This window comes from Oratosquilla oratoria, chromosome 38 (genome assembly GCF_046742065.1).
Source record: "Oratosquilla oratoria isolate Oo_2021 chromosome 38, ASM4674206v1, whole genome shotgun sequence".
NCBI classification, from domain to species: Eukaryota; Metazoa; Arthropoda; class Malacostraca; order Stomatopoda; family Squillidae; genus Oratosquilla; species Oratosquilla oratoria.
The window spans coordinates 11,174,635-11,188,935 of record NC_134814.1 but is presented as its reverse complement, the minus strand read 5'-3'; the positions used below and the strand labels follow the sequence as shown (position 1 = coordinate 11,188,935).

The following is a 14,301-nucleotide window of genomic DNA, read 5'->3' as shown; positions in this document are numbered from 1 at the left end:
ACTTTCCATTAACCCTTTGGCGCCCACGAAGAACGACTTTGGATCTGTAAGAATTCTATTATGGTTAGCGATGGATGATCTTATTCAGCTCACAGTAGCGTTTCTTAAAATTCTACCACACTCGGCGTCTCGCCCACTAGACCCAGGATTTGGTTGACCATCATTTCATAAAAGTAGATAGAACTGTACATTGTATGGGTAAATTTGATTTTTCATTAACCCATAGTAATCTTATTCAGCCGAGGGAAACCTCCCAATGTTTCTTAATAATTGATACTAAGACTTTATTTTCAAATACAATATTCGAAATTTAGTTCAATAAACTATTCACCATGAAATAAATTTGAATATAGTAATTAGAATTTATTTTTTATTTTACTTAATTTCTTATCATTATTATTGATATTTTTCAAGCGTGATAACGAAAGTAGAATGTGTTCACTTATGGTTTGTAAATTCTTGATATTTAATTTGCAACGAAGTCATGTTGCTCGATTTCTTGAATTGTAGCTCTTCCGGATGGGTCCGGGTGGAGAAGACTTTCGATCAACTCCATTGCTGATTTGCAGATGAGAGTCCAAGGTTTGCTGTCGAGGGATACGAGGCCCTTTAGAAGCCAAATTTGGTAATTAGGGTCGTAGGCCTTTGCTACTTCCCAGGGAGCGCGTCCGCTCATCATCTTGACGAGAGTGACGCCACACGACCACACGTCGCTGGGTTCTCCTCTGTATCTTGCCGAGAAGACTTCAGGAGCCATGTAGCCTCGGGTGCCGCAGACTTCGCTCAGGTAAGTCTTCCGGTCTTCCAGCTTGGCTGCGAGTCCGAAGTCGGCAATTTTAAGAACGTTATCGCCGTTGAGGAGTAAGTTTCGAGGTTTGAGATCCCTGTGCACCACTCCATGTGTGTGCATATACTTGACTCCTGAAATAAGTTGATTGAAGTACAACACGGACGTTTTTTCGTCCAAGCCTGAGGGCCCGATCTTTCTTGAGAGGTCACCTCCATTGGCGTATTCCAGGTAAATGTGTATGTGAGTCTCGTCCTTCTCGGAGCTCAGCACGCGAAGAATGTTGCGGTGCTCGAGACTCTCTTGGACTTGGACTTCGATTTCCTGGTTCGTATCGTCTTCAAGTTCGATGGACTTTTTGGCGACGAAAACCTCCGTAGTTGCTTTCTTCAGCAAAACTACGGAGCCGTAAGCTCCTTCGCCCAGTTCCTTGACTTCGATCCAGTCATTCTTGGGCTCTTCGAAGGATTTTATCTTCTTGAAAGCGCTTTCGTCCTCTTCTTCTGCGCTGTATGAAAGTGAACGTTTCCTTCCTCCGTTGAAACTGGTCTTTATCTTCTTGAAAGCCCTTTCTTCCCCTTCTTCTGCGCTAGAAAACAGTGAACGTTTCTTTCCTCCGTTGAAACTGGTCTTAAAGACAGGAGCGAAGGAATCCTCGGTGTAGCTGGACTCCTCGACGCTGGACTCCTCGACGCTGGACTCTCCAAAGACGGAACTACTTCTCGAACTCCCTCCTGAGGTCCATTGCTCTTCCTCCTGTTCCTTGTCTGAGCGGCTGGAGGTCATGATTGCGGCGTATAAGGTCCTCTCGTAGAACGAGAGACCAAGAGGCGGGCGAAATCGGCCAAAGCTAACTACACATGGCTGAACATCTCGGAAGTTATACAGTGGCAATTTTTTCAACTGTTCCCAAAATCAATACATACATATGAATATACTTACATTTACACACACACATACACACACACACACACATTATATATATTATATATGTATATATGAAATACAGACATATATACATACAGTATATATATATTATATTATATACATATATATACACATATATATATACATATAAATATACATACATATATATACATATATATACATATACATATATATATACATATATATATATACATATACATATATATATACATATATATATATACATATACATATATACATATATACATATACATGTATATATATACATACATATAATATATATATATATATGTATATAATGTATATATTATATATATATATATATATATATATATAAATATATATATATATATTGCACATACTTCTTACTTCTGCTCCCAGGTAGGATTTCAGCCAGTCAGTTGAGCCAGCACACTTTTCCAGATTGTCTTCTCAAAGCTTTCTTCTTTCCTCAAATCCTCAGTTTTTCCTAATTCATTTGTCTCTACGATTTCTTTAATTCCATCTTTCCATCTTTTCTTCGGTCTATCTCTTGTTCTTTTAACTTTTGGTCTCCAGTTACATTTTTTTTTTTGTAATTCACTCTTTATCCATTCTCTCCACGTGCCCAAGCCACCTTAGTTGTGCCTTTTCTATTTTGCTTCTAATTGATGTTACTCCAATCATTTCTCTTATTTCATCATTTCTAATTCGATTTCTTTTGGTTTTATTTACTATTGCTCTAGTATACATACATGAGTAAAAATTCAGCATAAAATAAACAATGCTCCAGTTGCTGTCGATTACACGAAAACAGGAACTCGACAGTAACGGAAGCATTGTTGAAATTATACTGAAGCTTTAAAGGTTAAAAGGAATACCTTGATGTGAAGATCGATTGATAGAAGTCCAAAAGATATTTGAATATACATACATACATACACATACATACATGCATAATTACATAAGTACTTATATGCATATATACATACAAAGCATCATACAAACGTTACAAACATACATACATACATACATACATATACCAAGGCTTTTTCCCCCTTCCAAGGGAGGTAGCCACAAAGGGAAAGGCATAAAAACACTCCCACCCATTTCATCCCTAAATACACTCCACACCCCTCCCACCCTTCCTCTCATCTGAGCACCTCCTGGATGACGGGTCATCCCTGAACCCTGCCCACCGCCCTGGGTCAGAAGCAGTGTCGCAAGACACAGTACATCCACAGCAAGGCCGCTTCATTTAATCGGCGACCCCCCTCTCCGTCCCCCTTTGCATATAAAGGGAGGGACGGGGAGAAATCCCTTCGGGCTGTGTCAAAATTTACTCACACATACTACCCCCCCCCCGCCCATTCCTCCTCATGCAGTCACAACATCATCCATATACAACCATTCTCCACTCACCTCTGTCTTCCGTCCACTCCCTTCCTTCCTCAACAGACATTCCCCTCTTCCCCAAAGCCCCCTTCACCCCATCCATCCACCTCATCCTAGGACGTCCCCTCATGTTCACTCCCTCCACATCTGCCTTCCATACCTCTTTTACTAGTCTTTCTTCACTCATTCTTTCCATGTGTCCAAACCATCCTAATATTCTTTCATCAACCCTCTCACCCAAATCCTTTTTCACCCCTGTTCTCCTCCTCACCTCCTCATTTCTCACTCTATCTAGCCTAGTAACCCCCACCATACTTCTCAGACACCTCATCTCAAACACATTCAAACTCCTTCTCTCTTCTTCTCTTATGTTCCACGTTTCTGCCCCATACAGTGCTGTTGGCACAATCACTCCTTCATACAGTCTCCTCTTCGCAGCCATTCCCAAATGTCTATTTCTCATTACACTCTTTAAACCACCAAGGCATTTACTCGCTTCTCTCAATCTACATTCTACCTCCACCTTCACTCCACCTTTTCCTGCTACACTTGCACCCAAGTATCTAAAACTATCCACTTCCTCCAGTTGCTCTCCCTTTATGTTCACTTCCAGTCTACTGCCACTTTCACCCCTTGTACATCTCATCACCTTACTTTTACCCACATTTATCTTTAGCTTTCTTCTATCACATACTCTCCCAAACTCTGCCACCAGCTTCCTCAATCCCTCCTCTGACCCTGCCACAAGCGCAGTGTCGTCCGCAAAGAACAGCTGGCTCACCTCCCACTTTTCTCCATTTTCTTTAACCATCTCCAATCCCTGACTCACTACCCTAGCATTCACCTCTCGCACCACCCCATCCATGTATAAGTTGAACAGCCAGGGCGACATAACGCATCCTTGACGAAGTCCCACCTTTACTTTAAACCACTCACTCTCTCCATTTCCAATCCTAACACATGCTCTACTACTCACATAAAAACTCTTGACAGCTCCCAAAAGCTTTCCTCCTATCCCATAAATCTGCATAACCTCCCACAGTGCCTTTCTGTCTACCCTATCATAAGCCTTTTCCAGATCCATAAAAGCCCAAAAAACATCCTTCCCCTTTCCTATAGCTTTCTCACATATCTGTCTTACCACAAAGATCTGATCTACACAACCTCTACCCGTCCTAAATCCACACTGTTCCTCACCAATTACTCCTTCTGTTCCTCTCCTAATCCTCTCAATTAAGATTCTCCCATAAGCCTTCCCTACTACACTCAACAGGCTAATCCCTCTGAAATTACTACATTCACACTTGTCCCCTTTTCCCTTGTAAAGAGGAACTATACAGGCACTACTCCAGTCCTCCGGTACTCTACCCTCTCTCCAGCAAACATTAAATAATCTCACCAACCAGTCCACCATCACTGAACCTCCCTTTTTCAGACATTCTGCATGACATCCATCCAGACCAGGTGCCTTACCTGCTTTCATCATCTTTACAACTGCCTTCACCTCATCCTTCCTTATTTCTCCTCCATTCTCCTCACTCATCACTTTCATTTTCTTCGTATTTCCCACTGCAGCTATCTTTCCTTCCCTATCCTCCTTCACATTCAGCAACTCCCTAAAATATTCTGCCCATCTTCCCCTCACTGCCATCTCTTCCATTAAAAACTCTCCATCTGTACCTTTTACCTTTTCTTCCCTACTTGATTCGCCTCCTCTTCCTCTCTTAATTTCTTTCCAAAACATCTTTTTATTACTTTCAAAATTTTCTGTCATACTCCTACCCCATTTCACATCTGCTCTCCTCTTTGCCTCCTTTACCTTTTGCTTTACTTCTCTTTTCTTTTCTTTGTACGTCTCATATGACTCCCCTGTCCTCTTTTGTAACCAATCTGTGAATGCTCGCTTCTTCTCTTCTACAACTTCTTTGTTTTCCTCATCCCACCATTCACTACCCTTTCTTCTATTTCCCCCTGTCCTTCTTGTTCCACACACCATTCTTGCACACTTTAAGACTCCCTCCTTGAACCATCCCCATTCCTCCTCCACACCCATCTCTGCTCTATCCTTTACTCCCTCCCACTCCTCCTTCAGCTTCTTTTCGTACTCCTTCTCCTTTTCCTTTTCATTCAAGGAGTTCACTCTAAGAACCTCCCTACCTTTTGTCCCTTTCCTCCTTCTCCATCTATCCTCCACTCTCAACTTACCTTCCACCAAAAAATGATCTGATATTCCCCCACCCTCTCCTCTTAGCACATGTACATCCTTAACTCTTCCTATCATAATCCTATTTACCACTACATAATCCATTAGCGCTCTATCTACCACCCTTCCCTTCACCACCCTCTCCCATGTGTATTTATGCTTGACTTTCTTCCGAAACACTGTATTTGCTATCATCAACTCTCTTTCTAGACACATTTCCACCATCAACTCTCCACTACGATTCTTTCCTGGAACTCCACACTTCCCAACCACTCCATCGATTGGACCATTTCCCACTCTAGCATTAAGGTCTCCCAGTACTATTACATTGACATTTCTTCCTAAACCCTCTATGCACTCATTTAAATCTATCCAAAAGGCCTCCCTTTCTTCCATGCTCTTCTCACTGCCCGGCCCATATGCACTTACAAAGACCCACATCTCCTTCCCCAGTTTCACCTTCATCCACATTATCCTTGAGGAAACCTCCTTCCACTCCACTACCCCTTTACCTATCTCCTCACTTACTAGAATAGCCACCCCTTCCCTCCCTCGCCCTCTCTTCACTCCTGATAACCTCCCACTTACACTCCCAAACATACACTCACCCTTCCCTTTCAACTTAGTTTCACTCAAAGCCAACACATCCAACTTTCTTCTCACAAACATACTACCTATCTCTTCCCTTTTACTCTCATCTGTACCACATCCACGCACATTAAAAGACCCAAACCTTAGGGTGCTGGCCCGAGGCCCGCCAGCACCCCTTATGCCTTCACTTTTGTCTTTAGGATGTGTGCCCCGTGGGGCTACAGGGAGAAGGATGCCTAGTCCCTCTCCCCGTCCCTTTCTTCTCGCCTCTTACGATCCAAGTGGGAAAACTTGGTGGCAGTATTCTTTTCCCCCACCACAGGGAATTCCCCCAATCAGAAAGAGAATACTCAGAGAAATGGTACAGGACAGCAACAAGGGGTTGGGGGACAGCATAACGGAGGGACAGTCGTAGTATAAAAGTGTCATCATTTCTCTATGAACAGAATTTCTTCTATCATAGACAAAATGATGTGTGGCTCTGGTCCGTAGGGGCGCCCCATATAGACCCTAAAGTATCGACTGCATGCTACTTTGCCACAATAACAAGCAGCCAATACCCCAGACGGGTAAATACATACATGAACATAAAAAGGATTTTAAGAGGAGCATGCCGACAGGAGACCTTTTGGTCCATAACTAGGTCGTATGTAAAAGAATATAATAATGATAAATAAATAAATGAATAAACAAATAAATAATAATAATGATATGATAATAAATAGAATAAGTAAATAAATACATAGGTAAAGTTAGATAATAAACAAACAGGTGAATAGTAAATAGTAATAAATTAACAAATAATAATAAATGATAGTCAAGGAATAATAAACAGACAAAAAATAACATGAATAAATATAAAATAAATGGCAGGCATTACAGCATCTTACTTTGGTGTTTATCTAAATGAATCTTAAAGCTTCGAACTGAACTACATTGCACTGCCTCCGCAGGAAATTTATTTCATTCATTAACTACACGGTTGGTGAAGTTGTTTCTACTCACTTCCAAATTAGATCTTATTTCCTGACAGTTTGAGACCATCATCTCTTGTTTGATTTTCATTCATTTTGAAAAGTTTGTCACCTTTGATGTCAATTCCCTTTAGAATCTTAAAGACCTGTATCAAATCACCTCTGATTCTACGCTTTTTTTAGGGAAAACAGATTCATATGTTTCAGTCTATTTTCGTATGATTTATTTTTTATATTTGAAATCAGTTTTGTGGCTCGCCGTTGTACTTTTTCTAATCTGTCCATGTCTTTAATGAGATTCGGTGACCATAGGGAAACTGCATATTCCAAATATGGACGAACTAACGATTTATATAGCTTGTTAATGAGAGATGGACTTTTGTAGTCAAAGGATCACGAAATCAGTCCTAGAATCTTATTTGCTTTCTCAGAGGTCGAAATACACTGCTTAGATGATTTGAGATCGTTACTGATAATTACGCCGAGATCCTTTTCACTACTCACTTTTCATAACGAATTTCCTAATAACTTGTAATTGTACTTTTATTTTTACCTATGTGCATAACCTTACATTTACTTTTGTTAAATTACATTAGCCACTTTTCAGACCATTGCTGTAATTTATCTAAATCTTCTTGAATATCTAATTGGTTTAAGTGATCATTTGCCATTCCGCACATTTTTGTATCATCAGCAAATTTGGAGACAATAGATTTCAGTCCGTGATCTATATCATTTATATATACTATGATCAGAAGTGGTCCAAGAACGGACCCTATGGAACTCCACTCGTAATATTTTCCACCAAGAATTTTGCCATTTAGAACAACTGTTTTCGATCGTTCAACCGATTACTAGTCCAATTTAATAGGCTAACACTTACTCCGTGTGAAGCTAATTTAACAAGTAGTCTTTCGTGGGGGACGGTATCAAAAGCTTTTGCAAAGTCTATATATATTAAATCTATATTGTTTCTTTTGTCATAATTCGAGGTGTCTGTGTTGTAGAATTCGAGTTAGTCACGCAAGAACGTCTGAATCCTTCTGGTGTTCGCAATATTCTGTTTAGCTGAATATGTGTCTACGGGGAAACGGAGAGGGAGAAGGAAGGTAGCAAGCAAAGGAGAGTAATAATTTTGAGTAAAAACATCCAATAGACGAGATCATTTTACAAAGAAGAAAATGGGAAGATGAAAGGAGAAAAAGGAAATAGAAAGAGATGGACAATGGATGTGGGAAGAGGGGACAGGAGGGGAAAGAGAAGGGAAGAGGGGGCGAAGAGGAGAAAAAAAAAAGAGGGAAAGTGTAGAGGAGAACAAAAGGAGAAAGAAAACGATGAGTATGAGAACAAGGATGTGGATGATAAAGATGATGAGGATAGTGATGATGATGAAGATGAGAAGGGTGAGGATGTGTACGATGATGTGTGCGATGTGTACGATGTACATGATGTGTACGATGTGTGAGGTGATGTGTGAGGTGATGTGTACGATGTGCACGATGTGTACGATGATTATGTGTACGATGTGTACGATGATACGATGTGCATGATGATGTGTACGATGATGATAATGTTGAGGATGGTGAGGATTATGAGGTTGGTGAGAATGTTGAGGATGGTGAGGATGGTGAGGATGTTGAGGATGGTGAGGATGATGAGGATGATTAAGCCGAGGAAGGGGCTGTGGATGGTGAGGATGGTGAAGGTGATGAGAATGATGAAGAAGGCGAGGAAGTTGGGGAAGCGGATGAAGACTGGAATAATAAGAATGATGAACGGAGAATAAAAAAAAATGTAATAATGAATAACAGTAAACAGGACCGTGAATTGTATGCCGTTGCCAACAATTCACCTTTGCTTCTATCCTTGAAACCAATGCTGTGCTGGAATGGGAGCTATTGCGAAGAAGGAGAAGGAGATAATAACTGAGAGAAATGATGAATTGAGGAGAACGAGGGAAAGAGAGAGAGAGAGAACGAGGGAGGGAGGGAGGGAAATAGAGACTGAGAGAGAGAGAGAGAGAGACAGAAGCAAATAAGCACAACCACATACCTATGTACACACACTCTTGTGAACATATATATACACACAAACACTCACTTTTATCCACAATCACCTAAAAACGTACATAAATACACATACGCGCGCCCACTCAAACGCACTAGAGAAGATATTACATAAATACACATATACAAATAAACAAAACAAATAAACAAAATACACAAATACAAATCATATGAATACACACACACACACACACACACACACACACACACACACACACACACACACACACACACACACACACACACAAACTTTATTCACTTAGACAAAATCCTAGTTAGGAAAGTGTTAAACGTAATTTTCTATTAACCCTTTGGCGCCCACAGCGAACAACTTTGTATCTGTAATAATTTTATTATGGTTAGTGATGGATGATCTTATTCAGCTCACAGTAGCGTTTCTTAAAATTCTACCACACTTGGCGTCTCGCCCACTAGACCCAGGATTCCGTAGATCATCATTTCGTAAATGTATGGGTAAATTTGATTTTTCATTAACCCATAGTAATCTTATTCAGCCGAGGGAAACCTCCCAATGTTTCTTAATAATTGATACTAAAATTCTATTTTCAAATGGATGATTCGAAATTTAGTTCAATAAACTATTCACCACGAAATAGGTTTGAATATTGTAATTACAATTTATTTTTTATTTTAATTAATTTCTTATCATTATTATTGATATTTTTCAAGCGTGATAACGAAAGTAGAATGTGTTGACTTATGGTTTGTAAATTCTTGATATTTAATTTGCAACGAAGTCATGTTGCTCGATTTCTTGAATTGTAGCTCTTCCGGATGGGTCCGGGTGGAGAAGACTTTCGATCAACTCCATTGCTGATTTGCAGATGAGAGTCCAAGGTTTGCTGTCGAGGGATACGAGGCCCTTTAGAAGCCAAATTTGGTAATTAGGGTCGTAGGCCTTTGCTACTTCCCAGGGAGCGCGTCCGCTCAGCATCTTGACGAGAGTGACGCCACACGACCACACGTCGCTGGGTTCTCCTCTGTATCTTGCCGAGAAGACTTCAGGAGCCATGTAGCCTCGGGTGCCGCAGACTTCGCTCAGGTAAGTCTTCCTGTCTTCGATCTTTGCTGCGAGTCCGAAGTCGGCAATTTTTTGAACGTTATCGCCGTTGAGGAGTAAGTTTCGAGGTTTGAGATCCCTGTGCACCACTCATTGTGTGTGCATATACTTGACTCCTGAAATAAGTTGATTGAAGTACAATACGGACGTTTTTTCGTCCAAGCCTGAGGGCCCGATCTTTCTTGAGAGGTCACCTCCATTGGCGTATTCCAGGTAAATGTGTATATGAGTCTCGTCCTTCTCGGAGCTCAGCACGCGAAGAATGTTGCGGTGCTCGAGACTCTCTTGGACTTGGACTTCGATTTCCTGGTTCATATCGTCTTCAAGTTCGATGGACTTTTTGGCGACGAAAACCTCCTTAGTTGCTTTCTTCAGCAAAACTACGGAGCCGTAAGCTCCTTCGCCCAGTTCCTTGACTTGGATCCAGTCATTCTTGGGCTCTTCGAAGGATTTGATCTTCTTGAAAGCGCTTTCTTCCTCTTCTTCTGCGCTGTATGAAAGAGAACGTTTCCTTCCTCCGTTGAAACTGGTCTTTATCTTCTTGCAAGCGCTTTCTTCCCCTTCTTCTGCGCTAGACGACAGAGAACGTTTCCTTCCTCCGTTGAAACTGGTCTTAAAGACAGGAGCGAAGGAATCCTCGGTGTAGCTCGACTCCTCGACGCTGGAGTCTCCAAAGGCGGAACTACTTCTCGAACTCCCTCCTGAGGTCCACTCCTCTTCCTCATGTTCCTTGTCTGAGCGGCTGGAGGTCATGATTGCGGCGTATAAAGTTCTCTCGTAGAACGAGAGACCAAGAGGCGGGCGAAATCGGCTAAAGCTAACTACACATGGCTGAACATCTCGGAAGTTATACAGTGGCAATTTTTTCAACTGTTCCCAAAATCAATACATACATATAAATATACTTACATTTACACACACACACACATTATATATATTATATATGTATATATGAAATACAGAGATATATACATATATATATATATATGATATATATTATATACATATACATATATATACATATATATATATACATATATACATGTACATATACATATATATATATATGCATATATATATACATATATTTACATATGTATATATACATATATTTACATATATATATACATATGTATATACACACATATATATATACACATATATATACACATTATATACATTATATATATATATAATTATATATTTATATATATATATATATAAATATATATATATATATATATTACACATACTTCTTACTTCTGCTCCCAGGTAGGATTTCAGCCAGTCAGTTGAGCCAGCACACTTTTCCAGATTGTCTTCTCAAAGCTTTATTCTTCCCTCAAATCCTCTATTTTTCCTAATCCATTTGCCTCTAGGATTTCTTCAACTCCATCTTACCATCTTTTCTTCGGTCTACCTCTAGATCTGCTACCTTCTGGTCTCCAGTTCCATTTTTTTTTTTTTTTTTTTTTTTTTTGCAATACTCTCTTCATCCATTCTCTCCACGTGCCCAAGCCACCTTAGTTGTGCCTTTTCTATTTTGCTTCTAACTGATGTTACTCCAATAATTTCTCTTATTTCATCATTTCTAATTCGATCTCTCTTGTTTTGTTTTTCACTATTGCTCTATACACGAGTAAAAATTCAGCATAAAATAAACAATGCTCCAGTTGCTGTCGATTACACGAAAACAGTAACTCGACAGTAACGGAAGCATTGTTGAAATTATACTGAAGCTTTAAAGGTTACAAGGAATATCTTGATGTGAAGATCGATTGATAGAAGTCCAAAAGATATTTGAATATACATACATACTTACATACACATACATACATGCATAATTACATAAGTACTTATATGCATATATACATACAAAGCATCATACAAACGTACAAACATACATACATGAACATAAAAAGGATTTTCAGAGGAGGAGCATGCCGACAGGAGACCTTGTGGTCCATAACTAGGTCGGATGTAAAAGAATATAATATAAATAAATAAATGAATAAACAAATAAATGATAATAATATAAATGATAATAGATTAAATAAGTAAATAAATGAATAAGTAAAGTTAGATAATAAACAGGTAAATAGTAAATAGTAATAAATTGACAGATAAATAATAATAAATGATAGTCAAGGAATAATAAACAGACAAAAAATAACAAATAAATATATATAAAATAAATGGCAGGCATTACAGCATCTTACTTTGGTGTTTATCTAAATGAATCTTAAAGCTTCGAACTGAACTACATTGCACTGCCTCCGCAGGAAGTTTATTTCATTCATTAACTAAACGGTTGGTGAAGTTGTTTCTACTCACTTCCAAATTAAATCTTATTTTGTGACAGTTTGAGACCATCATTTCTTGTTGGATTTTCATTCATTGTGAAAAGTTTGTCACCTTTGATGTCAATTCCCTTTAGAATCTTAAAGACCTGTATCAAATCACCTCTGATTCTACGCTTTTTTTTAGGGAAAACAGATTCATATGTTTCAGTCTATTTTCGTATGATTTAATTTTTATATTTGAAATAATTTTTGTGGCTCGCCGTTGTACTTTTTCTAATCTGTCCATGTCTTTAATGAGATTCGGTGACCATACGGAAACTGCATATTCCAAATATGGACGAACTAACGATTTATATAGCTTGTTAATGAGAGATGGACTTTTGTAGTCCTAGAATCTTATTTGCTTTCTCAGAGGCTGAAATACACTGCTTAGATGATTTGAGATCGTTACTGATAATTACGCCGAGATCCTTTTCACTACTCACTTTTCTTAACGAATTTCCTAATAACTTGTAATTGTACTTACTTTTATTTTTACCTATGTGCATAACCTTACATTTACTTTTGTTAAATTACATTAGCCACTTTTCAGACCATTGCTGTAATTTATCTAAATTTTCTTGAATATCTAATTGGTTTAAGTGACCATTTGCCATTCCGCACATTTTTGTATCATCAGCAAATTTGGAGACAATAGATTTCAGTCCGTGATCTATATCATTTATATATACTATGAATAGAAGTGGCCCAAGAACGGAACCCTGAGGAACTCCACTCGTAACATTTTTCCACCTAGAATTTTGCCATTTAGAACAACTGTTTTCGATCGTTCAAGCGATTACTAGTCCAATTTAATAGGCTAACACTTACTCCGTGTGAAGCTAATTTAATAAGTAGTCTTTCGTGGGGGGACGGTATCAAAAGCTTTTGCAAAGTCTAGATATATCAAATCTGTATTGTTTCTTTTGCTATAATTCGAGGTGACTGTGTTGTAGAATTCGAGTTAGTCATGCAAGAACGTCTGAATCCTTCTGGTGTTCGCAATAGTCTGTTTAACTGAATATGTCTCTACGGGGAAACGGAGAGGGAGAAGGAAGGTAGCAAGCAAAGGAGAGTAATAATTTTGAGTAAAAACATCCAATAGACGAGATAATTTTACAAAGAAGACAATGGGAAGATGAAAGGAGAAAAAGGAAATAGAAAGAGATGGACAATGGATGTGGGAAGAGGGGACAGGAGGGGAAGAGAAGGGAAGAGGGGCGAAGAGGAGAAAAAAAAAAAAAGAAAAAAAAAAGGAGGGAAAGTGTAGAGGAGAACAAAAGGAGAAAGAAAACGATGAGTATGAGAACAAGGATGTGGATGATAAAGATCATGAGGATAATGATGATGATGAAGATGAGAAGGGTGAGGATGTGTACGATGTGCATGATGTGTACGATGTGTGAGGTGATGTGTGCGATGTGTACGATGATTGTGTGCGATGACGATGTGTACGATGATGTATACGATGATGATGTGTTCGATGAAACGATGTGCATGATGATGTGTACGATGATGATAATGTTAAGGATGGTGAGGATTATGAGGATGGTGAGGATGTTGAGGATGATGAGGATGATTAAGCCGAGGAAGGGGATGTGGATGGTGAGGATGGTGAAGGTGATGAGAATGATGAAGAAGGCGAGGAAGTTGGGGAAGCGGATGAAGATTGGAATGATAAGAATGATGAACGGAGAATAAAAAAAAAAAGTAAAAATAAATAACAGTAAACAGGACCGTGAATTGTATGCCGTTGCCAACAATTCACCTTTGCTTCAATCCTTGAAACCAATGCTGTGCTGGAATGGGAGCTATTGCGAAGAAGGAGAAGGAGATAATAACTGAGAGAAATGATGAATTGAGGAGAACGAGGGAAAGAGAGAGAGAGAGAACGAGGGAGGGAGGGAGGGAAATAGAGAGTGAGAGAGAGAGAGA

The 14,301-nt window shown here is 39.2% G+C and overlaps 1 protein-coding gene across 1 annotated transcript in view; it reads left to right on the top strand.

The window, feature by feature from the left end:
* The window catches only part of LOC143019961 (uncharacterized), a 672,791-nt gene that overhangs the window by 4,393 nt on the left and 654,097 nt on the right, over nucleotides 1–14,301 (top strand). The window lies entirely within an intron of this gene.